The sequence below is a fragment of the Triturus cristatus genome, chromosome 4_1 (assembly GCF_964204655.1).
Source record: "Triturus cristatus chromosome 4_1, aTriCri1.1, whole genome shotgun sequence".
Taxonomy (NCBI): Eukaryota; Metazoa; Chordata; class Amphibia; order Caudata; family Salamandridae; genus Triturus; species Triturus cristatus.
The window spans coordinates 1,235,926,949-1,235,944,491 of NC_140585.1; positions in this window are offsets into that span (position 1 = coordinate 1,235,926,949).

The window sequence follows — 17,543 nt, forward strand, 5'->3', positions numbered from 1 at the left end:
TTTGGCGCTACCTCCCACCTCACGCTGCCCTTTGTTAATAGGAGGCAGTGTCAAAATCAATGGGTGTTGCGGTGGAACGCCCACCGCAACACCCACTGCACACCCCTTTCACGCTAAGCATTGAGTGAAAGGGGGTCCTATTTACAAGGCAGTGTTAAGCCATGTTAAGTGGCTTAACGCTGCCTTGTAAATAAGGCGAAGCCCCTATCGCCACAGGAACGTCGCAAAAAGTGACATTCTCAAGGTGATAGGGGCTTGTAAGTATGCTCATAAAATCCTTAGTAATTCAAGTATTTGTTTTATGTGCACAGATGTGTTTATTTTTTTTCGAATTATTGTTTAAATGTTTGAAATTTAAATCCTACAAATTGCTTGGGGGTCCCCGGCTTCCAGTGGTGACTCAATGGGGGTCCTCAGGAGTCAAAGGTTTGGGAACCACTGCCCTATGCTATCCAACACTTTCCCTACTGTTGCACTCATTGGAGTGGGACTAGTAAATTAATACCCTCCACTATCCAACACTTTCCCTACTGTTGCACTTATTGGGGTGGGAATAGTAATTTGTAACCTTCCGCTATCCAACACTTTCCCTACTGTTGCACTCCCTGGAGTGGGAATAGTAATTGTATCCCCTTTGCTATCCAACACTTTCCCTGCTGTTGCACTCGTTGGAGTGGGAATAGTAATTTTTATCACTCCGCTATCCAAGACTTTCCCTACTGTTGCACTTCCTGGAGTGGGAATAGTAAATTATTCCCCTCCGCTATCCAACACTTTCCCTACTGTTGCACTCGCTGGAGTGGGAATAGTAATTTTTTACACTCCGCTATCTAACACTTGCCCTACTGTTGCACTCGTTGGAGTGGGAATAGTAATTTTTTCCCCTCCGCTATCCAACACTTTCCCTACTGTTGCACTCTTTGGAGTCGGAATAGTAAATTATTCCCCTCCGCTATCCAACACTTTCCCTACTGTTGCACTCGCTGGAGTGGCAATAGTAAATTATTCCCCTCCGCTATCCAACACTTTCCCTACTGTTGCACTCATTGGAGTCGGAATAGTAAATTATTCCCCTCCGCTATCCAACACTTTCCCTACTGTTGCACTCGCTGGAGTGGCAATAGTAAATTATTCCCCTCCATTATCCAACACTTTCCCTACTGTTGTACTCGCTGGAGTGGGAATAGTAATTTTTTACCCTGGGCTATCCAACACTTTCCCTACTGTTGCACTAAATGTAGTGTAAAATGTAGGTTTAAAAAATATTACATGCTTTAATATTTTAATTTATATTACAATTTTTTTTGTATGTTACAGGTGTATGTATATATATATATATTTATCTTTATTTGTAATATATTTCTAACATTTTATAATTAATTAAAATGCTTATTTATTAATTATTTTTAAGTAAATATATATAATATATATGACATTTCATATATGTATGTTTAATTTATTTTTAAATTACATTTAATAATTAAAATTGTTTAAATTTAAGAATAAATCTATATATTTTTTAAGTAACATTCATTATTTAATTTCTTTTACATAATTTTGTATACATATAAAAAAATCAATATTTTGTACTTCGATATTTTTAACAACGATATTTGTTTCCCGATATTTTTGTACTTACCATTATGAAGATAGGAGGTCGATATTTTTGACAACGATATTTATGTCCCCATATTTCTGTAGGTCGATATTAGTGTGGTCGATATTCTATCAGGGATCCATGTGGCCCATAGTCTGGTGGCAGACTTTCAGTAATCGCTATTCCAAATCTTGATACATGTTACCCATAATCTGTTGGCGGAATTTCAAAGTGTGAAACCAGATAACCTGGGATCAATACCTCCTTCCCTGCTTGTTGGAATTGCATGATCCTATTCAGACATTTTTTCAGGGATTCCGTTTACTTTATTATTACATATGAGAGCACTTTTAAATACTTGTGCTCAGGATGTGCGCTGTACAAGCACCTCTTAATATTGATTCAATAGACTATTATGTTACTCCATCTACAGTCAGATTCTAGGCCACGTTTAGGGCCTACATGACTAGTTTACAGTTAATATGAAGGGCTAGGGGCTATTCACTAACTGTATTTTGTAGTACATGTTATACTACTAAATTAGCAGTACAAACATACTACAAAATGCTATTCACAAACTGCACTTCTAAAGTACTACTGTTATTTATTGCAATAGCACTTCAGAAGGGCAGTTTGTGAATACGGTTTCCTTGTGTGTTTCTAGTACAATTGTAGTACTTCAAAACGTACTAAGAAGTACAGTTTGTGAATAGCCTCCAGGCCCTTCAATTTAGAGGAGACATGTAAGTTACACTTGATTTTGTGATTAGCCAAAAAGTAGTAAACTTACTCAAAAGTGTAAATTACATTTGAGAATCAGCCTCATACAGTGACTGCTTTACTAAAAAATAGTAAACCTTCACCCATTGAAGTACTTCTTGAATGGGTGCAAATGTACTACTTTGTAGAATTCACAAACATTGGAAGCAGTAGACTTGGAAAGTTGCGCCAGTCTCAGGTTTTGAGTCACACTACTGGCAATCAAACACCCTAAAGGTGATGGGGTGAATCCTTGCAAATAGCCTAGTGGCAATCGCTCAGAGTAACATTCCGATCCATCACTTTTCACCCCCTGTGCCTCTTTAGACAGAGATCCACCTAATGCAAATCAGTACTGACCCTGTTCATCACGGAGACAGTCCATCTGAAATCTTTATCATCTCACCCCTGCTGCCCACTTTTTTTTATTTGGAAATTTGAGGTTCACCCCCCCTCCCCCCTCCCCCCCCCCCCAGAATCTCACTGACTAAGCTACCCCCTTCTCCTGTGTTTACATGGAAGTGCTGTCAACATTTCATGTGTTTTCCTCACTGGCACAGTGCCTGCTTGCGGAACTGCATTGAGTGCTCAACCGTAGTCGAATATCTGGCAGGCTTTGCATTTATCTTGACTCCTGCACGCAAAGTAAGAGCCAGACACCCCTCTATCAACCTGACCGCCCTTTACACATAGGAAACGTTGTAGATGCAGCTGGAGGTCTCCCTTACAAGTGGTGCTGGGCCCACCGCTCACAGCCAACTTTCCACCTAATCTTTGGAGATATTGTGGACTCCCCCGTCCATGACACTGCTCAGACCCTAATCTAAGTTTCTTCAGCAACACCGCTCTAATTATCATAATCAGCTGTGGACCCATCTTCATATCATATCACCAACTACCAGTGTCTGTGGCTCTCCATTCTCAAACAGCTGTTCTATCCTCTTCTCCTGGCTCCAGGACCCCAATATTTGCAAATGACAATCTCACGTTTGGGGCGCTTTAGCTAGAACTGAAAGAATGTATTAGGAAACACTTGTTGCTAAGTGGCCAATGTGGTCCAAAGTAGACGCTAAAATTGCATTAGAAATACATCAATATGCCTCAATTAAAGTGGACATATATGGTAAGTAATGCCAAAGGAAGCAGCAAGGAAGTATGTTACCTATTTCTTACTTGCAAATATTCCATATGTATTTTCTCTTTTCCACATTAAACATAAGAAGTACCTCGATCCCATCCTGGCTACTTATACACTCTGGGGGCGATTCTGATCTGGGTCGGAAAGCTTTCCGACCGAGCCGGAACCAGAGTGTTTTCCGACCGAGCCGGACTACTGCAGTCCACCCGAGCGAGTACGATGCGGCCGCATGCTGCTGGACTCGGTTCGGTCGGACTCCCACAGAAGTTAATGGGAGCCGGTAGTACAACGCGTACATGTGCTCCCATTGACTGAATGGGTACATCTCGCACAAAGGCGCCCCCTACTGTGGGTATGCGTTGGTGCCATCTGCACCATACATGCCTGTGTTGGGGAGACCCTTGGGTCTCCCCCTATGTCCGAGTCATAAGGCTGCGGGTGACGGGGGGTCTGACGCGGACCCCCAAAGGCAGCTTCCCGGACGTTTTGCGAGCCAGAAACTTCAGCTCGATCCAGCTGTCTAACGCGTGCATCATACTGGCTCGGTCGGAAATCGCCTCCATTGCACGGCACGGTTTGCTTACGGACGAGACGTACGGAGCAGTTCGGACCCGGAAACGATTCGGTCTGCGAATTTCGCGTTGCTCGCATCGTACTTGCTCGCTCATACAGCTGTACGAGTCGGGCGGAGAACACGCCTACGGTTCGTACTTTTTCCAGCCCGATCGCCTTCGGAGCCCTTCCGAGCAAGATCGGAATCGGCCCCTCTATGTCTACACCTGTTATTCCTACCTATACTGAGGATTATATTGCTAGAATACTCAGCAGTCCCTCCTTGTTTCATACTACAGTTTCTACTACCACTACCCCCACAGATTTGGCCACCGAAAAATTAACAGCCTTAGACAGACTAAAGAAGAAACATATATGTACGGAACTGCATGCACGTATGCGAAGTAAATATCTGAAAGCAGATATCATCCCAGTAGGCTTGCAGGTTTGTAACATCCCAGCAATCTTTCCCCAAAATACAAAATTTAAGAACGGGTTTGCACACATTGGTAGCAAGTGCTCCCGCCATTGGATGGTGCTTGGGATTGACACTGCTTCGGAATACAGCAAAAAAGAACTAGAGGAGATACTTGAGCCAGAAAAGGCAATTCTAGAATTAGACAGCCTAGCGGATGCTAAAGCAGTCCAATAGAAACTAGAACGCACCATACTTGATTTTCAAAGCTTTGAGCATCGCACAAAATCAACAAAAGTGTTGAAAGACATAAAAAACTACAACAAGGAGAGAACCTATCCCTATTTACAGGAAGATTTTTTCACCGCCTCCCCACAAGAACATCAGAGAAACCCAACCTGGGGGAGATACACCCAACCTGGGGGTGATAAACAAATAGACAACCTGTAACTTTCTCGGATTCTTCAGCTGACTCTGATAACTCTGACCCCGGAGCAGGTCCCAGGACCTCTACCCACAACCCTAATTTTTTAGGGAGAGCCAACCGTTTGAAGGGGACCGAAGTAGGGGCAGAGGAAAAACCAGGTACAAATTCCCTCCGGAGGAGCGTCAGACTAGACGCAAGTTCTATCAATGAGGGTATCAGTATTAGACCTTGTGTCTTCCACTCCTACACCCAGCATGGAAGAAATCTCTATTTTCAACCTGACGAAACACCAGCTGGCTTCCACGGACTTTGCTCTACTGAGCAGAGGGTTGTCCTATGTCATAACTGAAAAACCTAACTGGTTCCTTATACAGACCAAAATCTTTCAGTTTTTTAGAAAAGTAAGATTTAGCTCCTTCTTCCATAACAAGACAACACCACCAAGACAGATGTTACCGGACTACGTCCTAAATTCACATTTAACCCTCCGAGTGGCTCTATCCCACCTGAGGTCATAAAATTTGAACACCTAGTCCTTAAAGACTTGGATAGACTTCAGAAAGAATACAAGTTTACTCTATACAGTGTTAGCTTATAAGAGAAACAGAGCCCTACTAAAATGAAAGCACTTGACAAGATAGTCATTAAGCCCTGTGACAAAGGTGGAGGAATAGTCATACAGGATAAAACAGCCTACGATAATGATATTTTACGTCAGCTTGGCAACACTAAACATTATGAACACCTGACCCGCAATCCCCTCCAGGAGATCAGAGATCTCATCCTGAATGTCACGAAAAAAGCTGAAGAACAAGGCTTTATCAGCCGGAATTAATTCTTATTTCTTAACAATAAGACTCCACGGACCCCTGTATTGCATAAGCTGCCCAAAATACATAAAAACATGGAAGCCCCAACAGGTAGGCCCATCCTGTCAGGCTGCGGTTCTTTCCTTGAACCCCTGGGCAGATAGATTGACTTTTTTCATCCGTGACCTGGCCCAATGCACCACCACATATGTGAAGGACACAACTCATTTTATAAACCTTATTGAATCGGAAACCTTTGACCCTCAAAATGAACTACTTTTCACCCTAGACATTGAATCACTGTACACTAATATTCCCCAGGACAAGGGTATTGATGTCATTAGGAATCACCTCAACCAACACCCTGGTCCATACCAAGTCCCTACTGACTTCATTATCTCACTTCTCGAAATAGCCCTGAAAAGAAACTACTTTCTCTCCAAGATAAATATTACAGACAGTGCAAAGGCACATCTATGGGGGCAGTTTTTGCCCCAAACTTTGCAATTCTGTTCGTTGACAATATAGAGACCTCCGTCATTCTCAACATACTCAATCCATACCTACCAAACATCCGGGTATGGCGAAGATACATAGATGACGTGTTCATGGTCTGGCTAGGGGACAGTACAGCATAACATTACTTTTGTGCTTGACCTTAGATTTACGTATAGTCACAACAACACACAAATTGACTACTTAGATGTGACTGTCAAAAGTTTGGATGGAGAACTATACACCACATTGTTCAGAAAACCAACTGAGCATAATACACTGCTCCAGTACAATAGTTCACACCCTAGAGCACTCAGAGACAGACTACCATACGGACAATTCCTCAGAATCCGCAGTAACTGAAAATTTAAAGAGGATTTCTTCAGAGAAGCTGAGACCCTTGGTAAAAAAACTTACTGACAGAGGCTATCCCAAACGTTTAGTCAAACGCTCCATGAAATGAGCATGGTACTCGCACCATGAATACCTGCTGCAACCTCAACAGAAAGCACCTACTTCTAAGATCAAGTGTCACCACATACTGCCCCGTGAGCAATAAGCTGACCAAACTGATTAAAAAACATTGGTCAGCTCTTGCACCATTGGATTTGACAACAGGAGCCCCCTTTTTCCCTTCAAAGGAGGCCGTAATATCAAAAACCATTTGGTTAGGGCTCACAAACCCACACGTAGAGACAATTTCCTTCAATCTTAGCTTAGCCGGCCACCACTGCAGGGTCACTACAAATGTAATAATTGCATGGCATGTGACTACGGAGAATACCAAAGTGCTTGAATATGGTGATGTAAAACACACACTAAAATTATTTTCCACTTGTAATTCACAGAATGTGATATACTGCATTCCATGTCCATGCAAACTACTGTATATAGGACAGACGACCCATAAGATAAAAAACAGGATATCACAACACATGAGCCGGATTCGCTGCAGGATCACCACAGCACCACTTGTGGAACATTTTCTTGAAGAAGGACTTTTCTGAACTTGATTTCTCATGGCAAGTTATTGACAGTTTACGCACCAACTGCAGAGGTGGCAGTCAACAGCAGAATCTGAACAGATTGGAGTGCAAATGGATCTTTAACTGTCGCACTATTGAGCATGGACTAAACTCAATGGATAAATGGAACGCTATTATTTAACCACTGTTTATTCACCACAAACGTGAGATGTGCAGTAGACTTTGTATTGTATAAAATTCCGCCATGAATGCTCCACTGAACCTTATTTAATAACCGTGCTCTCTCTGGAGCCAATATTATTATTTATTTTCATTAGTTATTATTATTTTTTGTTATCTTACTTGTGCTTAAATATGTCTCTCTGTCTTGACTCTTAATTCCTCTATAATGATCTTCACCCATATGTTCTATATCTACTCTGCTTCACTCAAATGCTGCTTTACCTTAATGATGATTTACCTAATTTCACCATAATTCTAGCTACCATTCCGTCTGTGGCGATTGCCTTACCTAGGGGCATATCAACAAGGGCTTTATCTCTGCTTTTTTGGCTTTAAAAGCCAAAAAAGCAGAGATAAAACTAGCACCCTATCAACAACAGGGTGCTAACACGCAAATTTGCATGTTAGCACCCTTTTACTCTAAGCTTCCCCTTGCATCTCTAATGAGATGCAAAGGGGGCGTTCCAGAGTAAAATAATAGGAGAAATGTCGCTAAGCGACATTTCTCCTATTATCAAGAATGACGCTAACCCTGTTAGAGACAAAAAAAGCAGCGCTAACCGCGGTTAACGCTGCTTTTTTACGTCTGCTAATTTTCAGACTTAGCCATGATATCCTATGGAAGGAGGATATCATGGCTAAGTTTGCCTGTCCCTATCAACAAGGTAACGTGAGATTAACGCTGGGTTTCCAGCGATAATCTCACGTTAGCCTGTTAGCGTGTAGATTTTTATCGCTATTGAGATAAGCGTTGCTAATAGCACGCTATCTCAGCGATAAAAATTCACGCTAGCCGGCGATAATTATCCTCACGCTAAGAGCGCTGAGCGATAATTATCGCCGGTTGTTGTTGATATGCCCCTTAATTCTCTAACTCTGAGGCATTAACTTACAACAGTGCGCGCCCTGTTAGGCACACATGGGGTTATCTACAACACCCCGACCCATTTGACTAGGCTCAACAGCCTTTCAACACTGCATGCCTTTCCATGGAACATACAGGCTTAACTGACACCCTCCCGACCCAATCGAGCTGCTGCACGCCATGCGCGCTCACCGGCAGCTCATTTAACCAGCACCTGGCACGCTGTTAACGCTATGATTCTTCAGCGCACCAGGGGGCATATTAACAAGCCAGGCGATAAAATTATCGCCGCTTTAGCGGCAGAAAACTACCGCTAAAACGGCGATAATGGGCTTGATAATATGCTCTGTGGAATTCCGATTGAAGCCCATGTTAGACGTCCTTCACATTTAACACGGGCTTCAATTGGAATTCCACAGAGCATATTATCAAGCCCATTATCGCCGCTTTAGCGGCAGTTTTCTGCCGCTAAAGCGGCGATAATTTTATCGCCTGGCTTGTTAATATGCCCCCAGGAATCTTAGGGGCATATCAACAACAACCGGCGATAATTATCTCTAAGCGCACTTAGCGCTAGGATAATTATCGCCGGCTAGCGTGAATTTTTATCGCTGAGATAGCGTGCTATTAGCAACGCTTATCACAATAGCGATAAAAATTCTCACGCTAACAGGCTAACGTGAGATTATCGCTGGAAACCCAGCGATAATCTCACGTTACCTTGTTGATAGGGACAGGCAAACTTAGCCATGATATCCTCCTTCCATAGGATATCATGGCTAAGTCAGAAAAATACCAGACGTAAAAAAGCAGCGTTAACCGCGGTTAGCGCTGCTTTTTTTGTCTCTAACAGGGTTAGCGACATTCTTGATAATAGGAGAAATGTCGCTTAGCGACATTTCTCCTATTATTTTACTCTGGAACGTCCCCTTTGCATCTCATTAGAGATGCAAGGGGAAGCGTAGAGTAAAAGGGTGCTAACATGCAAATTTGCATGTTAGCACCCTGTTGTTGATAGGGCGCTAGTTTTAGCTCTCCTTTTTTGGCTTTTAAAGCCAAAAAAGCAGAGATAAAGCCCTTGTTGATATGCCCCTTAGAGTGAGCAACGGCCTGTCCAGTCAGCACAGACCGACTCATGCGGTCTTGCCTCAAGTATGTGTGGCCACTCTCTGGCCCGCACCTGCAATTTTCAGGATGCCGGCCACACTTTTGCCTTAATTATCACTCCCTACCTTTCAGATTCGGATACTAGGACTGAACGGAGTCGACTTGAGAGTTGTCTCCTGCAGGTTATCTGCCGCAGCGATTAAGCTCCTAATTCGACCACCCTTCCAGGTTTCATTACCATGTAAGGGGCATATCAGCAACAGACGGCGATAAATATCGCAAAGCGCGCTTAGCGCTTTTATATTTATCGCTGCCTATCGCTGTAATTTATCGCCTGGATAACGCGTTATTAACAACGCGTTACTCCAGGGCGATAAATTTTACATCCAAAGTGGCGTTATGCGGGAATATCGCAGGTAAACCAGCGATATTCCTGCAGCGATAGAAGAAACCTTGATGATAGGGAGATGTGGATTCAGCCACTGAATCCACCTCCCATGTCATAGATAGGGTAGTCATGTAAATTAGCAGACGTAAAATACCGGCGATAACAGTGGTTAACGCTGTATTTTACATCGCTAAGGGTGTCCTGGGCCGTATTGTAAATACGGAGTAGGGCAGTTAGAGATAATTTTCCCTTAGTTTTTGCAGGGAACGCCTACTTTGCATCTCATTAGAGATGCAAAGTGAGGCGTGAACTAAACAGGAGCTGATTCAAGGAAACACGCGATAGCGTGTCCTTGTAAATAATGCGATAAAATTATCGCCGCTTTTCGGCCGAAAACGGCCGCAAAAGCGGCGATAATTTTTTATCGCCTCGTTGTTAATATGCCCCAAGGGGGCATATCAACAACAACTGGCGATAATTATCTCTAAGCGCACTTAGCGCTAGGATAATTATCGCCGGCTAGCGTGAATTTTTATCGCTGAGATAGCGTGCTATTAGCAACGCTTATCTCAATAGCGATAAAATTCCTCACGCTAACAGGCTAACGTGAGATTATCGCTGGAAACCCAGCGATAATCTCACGTTACCTTGTTGATAGGGACAGGAAAACTTAGCCATGATATCCTTCTTCCATAGGATATCATGGATAAGTCTGAAAAATACCAGACGTAAAAAAGCAGCGTTAACCGCGGTTAGCGCTGCTTTTTTTGTCTCTAACAGGGTTAGCGACATTCTTGATAATAGGAGAAATGTTGCTTAGCGACATTTCTCCTATTATTTTACTCTGGAACGCCCCCTTTGCATCTCATTAGAGATGCAAGGGGAAGCGTAGAGTAAAAGGGTGCTAACATGCAAATTTGCATTTTAGCACCCTGTTGTTGATAGGGCGTTAGTTTTATCTCTCCTTTTTTGGCTTTTAAAGCCAAAAAAGCAGAGATAAAGCCCTTGTTGATATGCCCCATAGTTTGCTTATCATTAATCTCAGCTTGCGCTAATTATTCGTTTCCCGCCTAAGCCCTCATAAGTGATCTTTTTCTTTGCAGTCACCTGGGCCAGTGCGCCCTTTTTCAGACGCCCACCAAGGAGTCCACCTGTCATCGGCTAATTATCCTATATACCGCCAGAAGCTACTCACTGCGTCCACCTTGAATGAATTAATCTTCCGTAATACCGGCTTTGACTGGTTGTCTCAGTAAGGCGCTTGATACTATTAATGAGCGCTTCCAACTGAATCATCCTGATCTTTTCTACTACATTCCGCTTCTTGCATGCGTTTGTATTTCTCACGCGGTTTTTACTACTATGGTATTCTTTTGCAAAATCTTTCCCTTTTCTAAAAGATTTTTCATATAAATTAATTTTTGCCTGATTCAGACTTTGAATGTCACTTAGCAGTAAATTGTCTAGCCAAGTTGTGCAGATTGTTTTCACTGGGAGCACAACATCACTTGATTAAAATAATGTACTATAATAGAACATGAACCCAGGGACCATAACTTAACATACTGTAAAGTTTTTTATAGATTCTTCTTGCTCATATATGCTCTGTCCAGAAGATGATCTCAAGTCATTGAGATCGAAATGCCGTCGACCCCCTACAACAAGGAACTCCTTGCATTTTTTATAAGTTGCCAATTAGGAGCTTCCACCTTATGTTGTCAATGCGATGTATATACTTTAAAGTCACCCCCACTCACCACATCACACTTGCTGTCACTTTTATGTGAGCACCTGAACAATTTTTGCATATTGTTGAAAATAATTTGAGTGTGTCCCTGGCAACATACTTCCTTGCTGCTCCCTTTGGCATTAATTACCATATATGTCAACTTTAATTGAGTCATATTAATCAATTTCTAATGCAATTTTTGCATCCACTTCGGACCACATTGGCCACTTAGCAACCAGTGTTTCCTAATACATCATATCACCCCTGGTTCAAGGATTAGGGTTCTCTTGTTTATCTTACTACAACGGAAAGAAAACAATGCAACTAGCCATCGGTCACACTCCTTTCTATGCTCCTTCCTATGTTGCTGCTCCATGGGAACCTCGGACACTCTTCGACCTACAGCCTGCCTCTTTAAAGTATAGCCCCTAGATGCCTATGCTTTACAGTGCACCTCAAGTCTTGTTGAGTACACTAAATGGATATAACTGCCAATTCCAGATTATAGTGGATCACTCAATTTACCACTGCAGTCTTATTGTAACTCAAACTGTGCACCACTGCCTTTTTGTCTTGTTTCTGGTGTGCAGGACCTTATCTTTAATTTGCACAATGTTTGTTTGGCATTTTTTGTGTAATCTCCTGACTCCTTGGTTCTCTGATTTATCATTTTTACTCCCTCTATTAAAGATTAAGTTTATCCATCAACCTTTGTTGTTTGCTTATGAGCCAGGGAAGCAGATCTTTTACTGTTTGCCTCACCTAGCCATCTTCCCTGGCTCTTTGTGTTTACATGGACTGGTAATCCTTTGTTATACTATCCCCAGAAGTGTTTGTTACATTTGTGTTTTCAATCTTGGGAATGGGTGGTGGGGGGCAAAATTTGCAATATTTGTTTTGACGTTGAAAAACATTTTTACCACGAATTTGGGTGTTTTGAGTACTTTATAATGTACAGCAGCCCAGTAGCACAAGAGCTTTTGTAATGTTATTATTATTTATTATTTTATTATTTTTAGTTTTGTATAGTGCTAGTAAGACCCGAAGGTATCAGAGAGCTTTACATGCTATGATAATGGTTTACTCAAAATGAACATGAGGGAATTTGCGTGGGTCAGGGTCAGTCATAAAAGGGGCACAAAAATAACTTGCATAATAAAGGTATTAGAAGATTGTCACCAGGGATTTATAACTGTACAGCATTAAGGTAATCTTGTTGAGACAGATGGGATACTGAGCAAGTCAGAACTGACTCGGAGGATCAAGTCGAAGGGGTTAGGGGACTGTATTTCAGTTTGTGCATGTGTTGAAGGAGTTGTTGAGCAACACAGATTTGAGGTCCTGTTTGAAGCAGGAGAAGGACGGTTGCAGCAGAGATCTTTAGGGAGTGAGTTCCAGATCCTAGGAGCATTGCCTGAGAAGGAGCATGCTTGGGAGGATTTCTTAATCAGATTAGAAGGGATGAGAAGAAGAAAATTGGAGCTTTCAATGCCTGGCCCCCTCCTGCTCTGGAAAGTTTGGTTTCAAGGTATTTGGGGAATTGGTTTTTTTTGTATGAAGAGCTTTGTGAGTGATACAAGCTGTCTTGAAGATGCATCTTCCTTCAATGGTAAGCCAACTGAAGCTCTTGAGGGCAGGTGAGACGTGATCAAACCCTTTAGTACCTGTGAGGAACCTGGCAACCACATTGAGGACTGCTCTTGGGGGGTGAGGTGGCATTTCAGGGTTCCTGTGATGATGGCATTACCGTAGTCAAGTTTTGAAAGGACTAGCGATTGTACTACCATTTTAAGGTCGTCAGGGGAATGAACAGCTTGAATTTCTTGAGATGTTTCAGTCTGTCAAGAGCTCCTTTGGTTTAGTTGTTTTTGTGCTTCTTCATTTACATGGTTTTGTCCAGGGTAATACCCAAGGACTTTACGGAGTTCGATATTGAGAGAGAACAGTTCATAGTGTCCAGATTCTTGAGCCATTCTTGAATTGGTAAGTGTTTGTTTTTAGGGAAGATGAGTAGTAGTTCCGTTTTTTTGGCGGTTGAGCTTTGGATGATTGTTGTTGGTCCAAGTTTGTATCTTACTTAGTGTGAAATTCAGACACCAGATGTCATTGGGTTATTTGATTTTGTAGTAGTAGTAGCTGAGTGTCATCGGCATGTAAGTGCTATTTGACCACTGTGGGGTTCTTCAGAGTCTCGAGTAATGCTGGTTAGTTTACAATATCAAATGCCGCAGATAAATTGAGTAGGATTAGCAGGCAGGAGTCACCTTCATCTAAGGGTCTGTGAATGTCATCTGATAAATTGAACATAGCTGTTTCAGTGCTGCAGCCTTTTCTGAATCCAGGTTGGAATGTATAGTGGAGGTTGAGTTAATCTATGTGTTGGTTGAGTTGAAGCAGGACACATTTTTCCAGTGTTTTGGCTAGGAAAGGAAGGTTGGTGATAGGTCTGAGATTAGTGAGGTCATTGGGGTCCTCTTCTGGTTTTTTGAGAATGGGTGTGAATTGGACTAGTTGGAGGGAGTCAGGTACACAGCCAGATAAAAGAGAGGCGGTAATGATTTTAGTCCAAAACGGGGAGATGATGTTATTGAGGTTCTGTACTAGGGTGGAGGGGAGGGGATCAGCAGTGTGGCATGTGGTCTTCAAGTGTGCGATTATATTGAAGACTTCACTCTCTGTCATACGTTTAAAGTCTTTCCACTTATCATTGTTTTTTTAATGGTAGGTTGTCATAGTTGTCATTGTTTTTTGGGGGGCTCTCCAGACCATAATTAGGTCTTGGGGGAGAGTTTCTAAGGTGACCTGAGTGACAATTGAGCATGGGGCTGGGTTGAAAAAGATGTGTTTTGGATAAGAGATAGTTCAATTTTTACAACTTTGTCAGTGAATAGTTGGCTATCTCTTCACAGCGTTGGACAGTAGCTGTTGTTTAATGTTTGGAGGTACAGGTGGTTAGTTGCTTCATTATGTTGAAGAGCTTCCTAGGACTGTTCTTCGAGCGATCAAGTTGGTTGCTAACAAAGTTACCTTTTAGTCTCTTGGTATATAGCTTGGGCAACCTGGTACATAGCCTTATGGGGTCATTTAGAGGTTGGCGGTTGTACGAATGGGCCGAAAAAGATGTCAGACGCCGTCTCCGTTGGAAGGTTAAATTGATTTTGCTATTGCATCGTAGTATTTGTATACTGTACAAATAGAATGCTATTGTAGCATCTAATACATGAAATGTGTTTTTTTCAATAGTTTTTCGTTGCTCACTTATTTTGTTATAGCATTTGAAATAGTTGCATCTATCATATTCTGTCAGTTCTGGTGTTTGCATTATATCCATAGAGCTAAAAGTCTATAATCAGAAACTATAACTAATGGCTAGTAGTGCATAGAGCACACCTTGTGAACTCAGTATTCACTAAAGCCTATTTTTCATAATCCTCCCCCTGTGATACCAGGGACAACCCTAATCAGGAAATAGAAGAGTAAGGGCTTGATTCAGATCTCGGAGGATAGGTTACACCATCACAACGGTGACGATATCCGTCGGCCGAAATATAAACCCCATTATATCCTATGGGAGTTATATTTTGGCAGACAGTATATCTGTCACCGTTATGACAGTGTAAACCATCTGCCGAGATCTAAATCAGGCCTTAAATCCTAACTGCCACTGAACTGCTAGCACACCCGGACAAGCGTGGTGGGGGCCCTTACAATACTTCTGACATGAAGGGAACACCCTTCATATTTCGTAACCAACCCCTCGATGTGGACTGTAGACAAGAACAAGACACAGAGACCAGTCTTAAAGCCACCGCTGACCACTGTCCGATTAGGAATGCCTTCTATGCCATCTTACCAGAGAGCATTAGCTCCTGATCCCAGTGGGAGCCTGAACAGCCAAAATACTGCATACTGTCCTATCCAACTTGGGGAGAGCCACCACCCCATCCTCATTCAGGTCTTGAGCTGTGCCACCTCCCCCGATGCTGCCTTCCCACTGGCAGACTGAAGCCCCCACTGTCAAGTCTAGTGGAGTGGAAGAAATGAAGGGTGCCACCCAAGCCAGGTTCACAGGGACCAATAACCACCTCAAGTCTCATCCGCATAGAATCTAGAACTGGGATAAGGGACTCCAGGAGTAATAGCGGTGACTTGACAAAGGACCCAGGTGGAGCATGAGCTACAGCATCATGCAGATTGTGGCCATCTAACAAAACAAAAATGTTAATGATACCATCACCAGTAAAGCCGCATCATCAACAGACTCACCAACCAATACTGACTGCACCACTCGCCCTGTCTTCATGTTCTAGAAGCCAATCCATCGCCAAGTGAAATGGCCCAGAAGCAAATCTGTGAGGTGACACTTCAATAATACAGTCTGTTATTTATATAGTGATTTTATCCAAAGCACTTTTCATGGAACGTTTTTCCAAATTATTATTACTCAATAGAAATTTTACAGACTTTGAAAGATTGAGAGTCTAACTTCACAGTCTCACAATTCAAACCTGCGACCTTCAGATCACACACAGATCTCAACAGTGAATGCTCCATTTGTTGAGCTATGTATTGGCTTGAGCTCAATTTAACAATCCTGTCATCTGTGCGAATTACAAAGCACAGGTGGGTCTTGAACCAGGCCTACCGAAATGCACATCCTGGCATTGTAGTAGGCAAGGCTTGATTAGAGATGCGTACTCTTTCATTGTTGTCCATACACCTCAGCATGTTCACTTTGGTTAATTCTCTGGAGTCAAAGAGCAACAGCTGATTGTCAATGTACAGGAAGAATAATTTGCCCTCACCATGTAATGACCACGGAAGATGAGCCAATACAATTGTGAAGATCCAAGTTGTATATGTACTGAAGCCTAAGGGAAGAATCCTGAACTGAAGGTGAAAGTTCAAGAGACCAAGCATTAGGAATCGTTAACAAGACTGCTGAATCGGCACATGATACTCATCCTGCAAATCCTAGTAGGCATGCGCTCCACTCGTATGAGAGCAGGTCCAGGGGAAAATGAGAGCTGATTGAAGTTAACAAATCACTGCAAGACAAACTAAAACTGCACCTTTCTAAGAAACTGATGGGTGAGGGTGAATATAATCATCTCAACATCAAATTCCCTTGCATTCCAATAACTTGTTTCTTACCCAAAATTCACAAAGGGGGCATATTCTGCCCCTGTGACTTTATCATCTCTGGAACAGATCCATGCGCTGAAAGGATTTCTGAATATATTGCTATCCCCCTGGCATCTTTGGTCCCAAATCTTACATTCTACATAAAATAAATTAAACATCTTCTTAAACTCATCTATGATATCCCATAGGGAGATAGCTTTGTTTTAGTAAACATGGATGTGCAAAGCCTGTATACTATTATTGACCACAAACAAGGACGAGCAGCCACTAAATCTTTCCTGTATACTGGATCTGCAAGTTACTATAAACATGCTCAAATCTTAATGGACTTGGTCATCAGGAACACCTTTTTGTATCAATTGCAAATGTATCATCAGTTGACAGTTATGGCAATGTTTTCTAGGTTTGTTCCCTCTCATGCTTACCTATTCATGGGCTGTTTTAAGCATGCCTGGGAAGACTGAAGACACAGCACAGAATAAATAACAAATCTTGAATGATACTAAGAAACAATTATTGACTTACCATTAATGTCTTAATTAATTGACTATAAGGCCCGATTTTCATTTGAGTTTAAGAGCCAAAAGATTGTCTTTCTAGATCCAGAACTATATGTGGAGAACAAAAGACTACAAAGTAGAATCCATTAAAGAAGCAGCAAATTACAACACTTTGGTGCCGATCACGATCCGGTAAAAAATTCCCCCGTGCGACTCGTATCGGGTCTTTTTACCGTACGAATCGTACAAGTGCCGTACGAACTGGCAATCACGATTCGCATGGTAAAAAGTCCATACGAACCGCACTGGGAATCAATCCCCACACGTCCTCGGGTCGGAAAATGTGTCCGACACGTCCTCGGACGATTTACCTTACAAATGTGAAAATCCAAGTCCGACCGAGGAATCA